Genomic DNA, 6674 nt, shown 5'->3' with positions numbered 1-6674 from the left:
GTTAGCTGATTTTCTATTTCTATTGATTTATAGGATGGGGGGGTACTTTTGTCAAAAAAACATTTTTTATATAAACCATTTAGTTCAAAGATGTGCTTGAACCAACATAGTTTTATTCTTCGAGAAAGTAAATCATGTTAATTGCTGTAACTTTGATAACATTGACGGGATTGTGATTAATAATTGGCAGTGTGTTTAAACAGTCTTGATTCTTTTTCAGTGCAGGTGAGATACCACTAACTGGTTCGCAGAGAATGGATTGCGGCCTCCAAAACTCCAAAAACTGCCTATTATTTGCTACTGCTGTTTCCATCTCAAGGTCTAATTCAACCAGCATCACAATTTATAGGTCACAAAAAGATGATGAGGAAAGGAGGGAAAACGTTTCAAGTTCCATCTTACATCTCGTCACATCTCAACACATGTGGATGAACTGTCTCGCCGCTGACAGACCAGAACTGACTTATGCCCTAATTATAGTAATGTCAAAGTAGAATTTACAGACTTCCTCTACAGTGAATTTATCACAGAGGTGGAATTATTTTCTTGTTCACTGGACGTTATGGGTTTGATATCTCTTGTAATATCCCAAGTTTCTTTTATCATTTGCATAGGTTTAGTGGGTGCAAAGACAGTGCAATCCTTTTGGAAACCAGGCCGTCAGGTGTTATTTTCAGTCCTGGATTAAGAAAGGTTTTCAGTTTCAGGCAGTTACTCAGAAAAAAAAGATATTAACAAAGAATTATATTGTCTTGATTAATTCTTTTCATTAAAAACTGTTAACTGTGTTGTTTAATTTTGAAAAGTTATCCATCTGAAAAGATCTTTCCTCTCAGTATAATTCGATTTTAACCTAAAATGTTTGACGTGAAAATTCAAGGAATGTTTCTTTCATTCCTTGTGCTGCTGGTTGTCTGAAAATACATGAATAAGATATGGTATTCATCTCAACACATTCTTTAAAAAATGAAAAGCAGATGATTGTTTTCTGGGGAAATACTGAACACTGTATATAACGATCACTAATGGAAGGAGCTATTCTTGATCCACTCAAGTGTTTACCTGTGTTTCTGTGCTGAGGTAGATTACTGGACCAAAGTGCATTTTTCTCCACCTTTGTTTGCCATTTCCCTGATCATTTGTAACATACTCTCACCTCCTGCCATATGTTTGTCCATTATGGATTACTGAAAACAGCGCTGAAAGGACACCTATGACCTGTGATGTTATAGAAACTGTGGTATCTAAAAAGAGGACATGGAGAGCTTTTATGAGCTAAGGTAGGTCAAGGCTGAAAAAGGAGGAATTACATGTTTGGAATGACGTAAGCTTATTGAACCATCTTTGAAGAATACAAAACCTGTTGATTTTTGTTCTTTATTTGCTTTCACTTCTTCTGTAGCAATCCTACACTACCAGTTAAGAAGAGCAAAACAAAGCAGAGTACGAAAACTGCAAGGAAAATGTTTTCACATTAAAGGCCATATTACTTTTTGTCTGTAAGACTTGCAATGTTGTATAGCCAAAGCAGCAGCAGTAATCACAGGTGTGCAGCCAAATAATTCTTGGAGGGCCAAAGGAAACCAATCATAATGAAAAAAACAAGGATGATAAGTATAGATAGATAGCCCCCGGCAGGCTCTGCTATGGGCTATCTCCCTTACGGGCGGTTCCTAATGACATCATGTGTTGTGTGTGTCTTATTCATGCAGCTGTGGGGTAAAGTGTCTCATCATGGTTTTAGAACACAATCGGAAACTTTGATAGGGCGGTTGCAGGACATACATGGTATACATACATACTACAGAATTGTAATGTATGTTGAAAAAGAAAATTGATAACAAAACGTGACCTATTGACTTTCTACTACATCATAAAAAAGAAACCAGAACCACACATTTTAATGATTGATTTCATCAAAAAAATAAATGGCAGATAATAGTTAGTTTTTATTTGACTTGACTTTTACTTGGATTCCCAAGATGTACATCTTTCCCACGTCTGAGATACAGCTCTCACGCCACTCTCAACATCAAGGCAAACCTCATGTGTATTACCACCCATTGGCACAATGGACAGTTTTCCAACATGTACTGTGTTTCATGATTGTAAGTAGGCTGACATGTAAAAGAAAAAGTTAACAGGAAGCTCTGAAAGAAGGTCGAGTTAGTGAACAGTTTCAGGGCGCTTAATAGATGTGTATTGTGACGGTCCAACAGGACAGAACCAGTAACTAATGATAGTATAAATGTAAAGTGACAAGTGTGTGAGTAAAATAACAAACCTGTAACTTTAGGAGTTTGTCAGCCTCATGGTCTGAGATATGAAGCTTTCCCTGGAGCCTGATGGTGCAGGACATGATGTGATGCTGCAATGCCATCTGCTAGATGGCTGCAGACTGACAAGAGTGGTCCTTGAGACTCTGTAAACCTTTCATGGATCTTGGTGACATAGCTTCTACCATCCTCTCAAGAGCTTAAACTCTAAAAAATGAAAACACCTTATACCTATAGTGCAGCAAGTCGGAATACTGTTGTTCTTGTTGTAAATGTAGAAGTTACACATTATTGCAAAAGACATTTGTGTCATCTGCTGAATCTATGATGTTAATGGAGTACGATGGCAACACAATGGTTCATGAGCGGGTAGTAAAAGAAGAGGCTAAGCATATCTATTGTATTTTTCTCTCTTTATTTAATTAATGTAAACTTGTTCATAGCTGCTTTTTAAACTTTTTTGCTATTGATGCTGTTTATATTCCCTGTTTTCCTGTTGTTGTTTTTTTTGGAGCTGCTGTAACAACCACATTTCCCCCATTGGAGTAACAATAAAGTTTATTCTTATCCTTATTCTTATATATGCACATCCTGTGTAGGCCTATCTGGAAATTCAGTTCTCCTAATATTGGAAAGCTTAGAGTCCACAGAGATACTAAATGTCTTTTCCCCAATTTTCTGGTACGGGCTTGCAGTGGATGGAGAGTCCATGTGAAAAAAAAAGTTATTATCGAAGGTCCTAGAAGAGTCACTATTCATTTAAAGCTTTAGGTTTAAGGCCATGATTGACTAAGACCTCAAGTAAAGAGTTCTGAATTGTATTTTCATTCCATATAGCCTGTTTGGTTGGGATGCATTTCACAGGTGATTGATTTCGAAAAATTGCATAAATGATAACCGGTGCAAAGATTGTGGAGACGGTAGTATTTCAATTATGCATTTGCATGTTTTACTGGTTAACAACATAGACATTTTGCTAAATAAACCTATTTTTCGGGCTACTGAAAAGTTATCTGAATGTCACAAAAATTAGATACAGCATGGTAGAGTGTAAATGAGAAGGTCAATGCCTTTGGTACAACAAGAAGAACAACAGATTAAATGTCACAGCGTTAGAAAAACAAAGAGGACCCAAGTGCAGATAAAAGCACTAAAGATTTATCTAACAAATGGGAAAAGAAAGAAAGATTAGGAACTGACAACAAGAGCGAAGGTACACTGAAAATAGATAGACACTGGAGTTATCAGATACAGGTGAGACTAACGACACAGGTAATTGCAAACAGTGCATTCAAAATGAAGGGAACCCAGACAAATGGAGGAAGTAAGAAAAGAAACGCTGGTATAAAAATAAAACAGGAAACCCTTAAGGATAGACTTGGAATTAAAGCAATAAAAATACAAGGGGAAACAAGCAACACAAAGGCAGGGAGTCCAATTAAATTCCTGTCATTTACTTTCTATTAAACACCAACAATACCTTAGACAAATTAACTGAATGGACAATGCGCAATTTGAAAAAGGAAATTCACCATGCATCATTATTAAATCAGTTTGTAAATTTTTTTCTGGGCGATATCAAGTTAATAATGTTTTTTTACTCATGCAAACCTTTAGTAAATCAGACCCTTAGTGTTGAATGGAAAGGCATGACACTGCTTAGTTCATTAAGCTTATTATCCAGTAACTTGGCATTTACTGGAAGAATATTTTTTGTTTTCAGAAGCAGTGGAGGCTAAAATTACCGGAGGAAAATATAATCCCAACATTCAACTAGAGTGATTTTGATTGATTCAAGTTTGAGACTGTGAAATGATAAATGAAACATTTTCGGGGGTTTGGTGAACAGCCAGCTGTTTGGACAGGAAGGGGAGGATGATGTGGGAAGGGTTTTCCCCGGCCCTGACCTCACTCTCAGTGACCCTGAATGCAGCATAATGACTACAATCATGCAACACGACAATCTCTCATCAGGGATTTGTCTGTTATCATTCTGCTTCATACACTTGTTTATTGTGTTGTGTTTACACACATTCCAATACAGAGGGTGTTATCATGCTTATCCAAGTTTAAGATGGTTGAAGAGGTAGGCTACTGCCCTGACCACCCCTCCCTGTGAGGTCAGATGTCATTCAGGTTTCCCACACATACAGTCATCATTCTGAGATTGCTGTGAAGTTCTCACAAACCTCCCACCTGCCCACATCCAGCCGAGTTCAGGCAGAGAAGACTTCTTTTATCTTTCCCTGACATCAAGCTATTTCAGACTCTACAGTTCAGTTCTTGCGGTCAGTGATCCCAAGCATCAGAGGAGCAACAGATTCAAAATGTAGCCGTAGAGAACTCCAGCAATCCCAAGGACAACAGGAAGTAATCATTCAAAAAGACTGGCTGATTGAAGGCGACTGCTGAGGAAGAAACAGAAGTTTGAGATAGAGGCGGCTCTTAAGGAATGGACAATGTCCCAATTCCACCGTGACATCAAAATAAAGCAAGAGGGAAATAGGATTTATGAAACACAAAAGGATAGCACCCAAAGAAAATAGACACATGGCTCACAGAGAGAAAATTAAATGGATCCAAACCGATGAGATCTTTATTGTCATGAGCTTTCTTATTTACTTTTGCTGGACTGAGTTTTCAGGGACTCAAATATCTATCAAAAGTTCTAACATCATTCGTATTCCAAATAGGAAAATGTATCTTATTAACAACACCAAACACAAGAACTAAGATATACTTTCACTATGAAAAGAAAATCTGTATTTAATAGAAAATGTTTTTTGTCAAAAGCCTTAGTCCACACAAAGCATAACATATAGGGAATACAAGTAACACTTTTTAAGCAGTCATTATTGGAATCTCAGCTATGACCCAGACTACTTATTTGTCAGGCTATACAGAAGAGATTTATCACCTTGCACTTGGCCAGCTTTTTGAGAGGAAATTCCTCTTCAGTTGAATTATCCACCACTCCACTTGAATGAGTAAATGTTATCTCATAGATTCATGGTAGCCTATTTGGAAGTGTGGAAGGAATCCAGTCCAAAAACCTGCTTACTATTTGACTTCAAGAAGAGCATATGTAATAAATGATCTGTAGTCATGGACATTTAACTTATTATATCTGATCAAATGTATTCAATATAAATGTGTCCTTGATTGTGTGGCAATTATTTAAGTAACTTTCAAACGAAAATGTTTGAGATAGTGTCTGCTTATTTTGGTTGCATTAAAAATAATCTTTATGTTCATGTAATTCTAAGTTAAGAATTTTTAATGAATCCAACTCAATAGAATTAGACAGTTTTTATTTGAAGAGCACTTCCTGTTATTTTGAGCCTTTTTTCTTCTTTTGAATTCAGCAGCTATTGTCTGATATTTATTTAACTTACCCAAACACTAAAATCCAAAACATCTCGAACACTGAGTGGAGAAAAACAAAATATAATCCAGGGAGCAAAACAGGCAAAGACGGACACTCATCAGAAAACAACGACAAAAGATAAACTGACTACCAGAGACAATGAACCGACAGGGGACTGAGGAAAAACAGAGACTAAATAGACAGGGTTATTTGGACACAGGTGAGACTAACGAGACAAAGTAGAACCCAACACTGACACCAACAAAACCAGATATACAAAATAAAACAGGAAACACCAAAGACGAAGACACCAAAGAGAGAAACACACTTAAGATTAACGTAAACACAAGGCAAGGCAAGGCAAGTTTATTTATATAGCACTGTTCAGACACGAGGCAATTCACAGTGCTTTACAGACATAAAAACATAAAAACAGAGTTTAAGGAAAGAATGCAAAATACATCATTAAAAGATGGGGATGCAGGTGAAAATACTCGATAAAGGAACAACTGTTAAAACTATTAAAAAAGGAAGAATGTGTTGCAGTAAGGCAGACAGTATATTTCTAATTGAAAGCCTGAGCGAATAACAACGTTTTAAGGCCTGATTTAAAGGAGTTGAGTGTGCCGGCAGTCCTCAGTTGTTCAGGGAGTTTGTTCCACAGTTGAGGAGCGTAGTGACTAAACGCTGCTTCACCTTGTTTGGTTCTGACTCTGGGAACACTGAGTAAACTTCTTTCTGAGGACCTGAGCGGTCTGGATGTTTTATATTCTACAAGTAGATCTGACATGTACTTAAGGCCAAGACCATTTAATGCTTTATAGACCAGTAGTAAGATTTTAAAGTCGATCCTCTGACACACAGGCAGCCAGTGCAGTGATTGAAGCACAGGTGTAATGTGCTCCACCCTCTTTGTGTTGGTGAGGACTCTGGCTGCTGCGTTCTGGATCAGCTGCAGCTGTCGGACAGATTTTTTTACTAAGGCCTGTAAACACACCGTTACAATAATCCAGCCTGCTGAAAATAAAAGC

The 6674-nt window shown here is 37.3% G+C and overlaps 1 long non-coding RNA gene across 1 annotated transcript; it reads right to left on the bottom strand.

Annotated features, from left to right (window-relative positions):
- Positions 1-3224: 3224 nt before the first annotated feature.
- On the bottom strand, positions 3225-5872 carry LOC306829486. Its single transcript, XR_013779864.1, has 3 exons — positions 5672-5872; positions 5194-5344; positions 3225-4684 (listed from the first exon to the last, which is right to left on the bottom strand). It is a non-coding gene; the product is annotated as an uncharacterized lncRNA (long non-coding RNA).
- Positions 5873-6674: the final 802 nt, after the last annotated feature.

This window comes from Symphodus melops (assembly GCF_947650265.1).
Source record: "Symphodus melops genome assembly, chromosome: 9".
Lineage (NCBI taxonomy): Eukaryota > Metazoa > Chordata > Actinopteri > Labriformes > Labridae > Symphodus > Symphodus melops.
The sequence above is the reverse complement of the archived record's forward strand: the minus strand, read 5'-3'. Positions and strand labels throughout refer to the sequence as shown.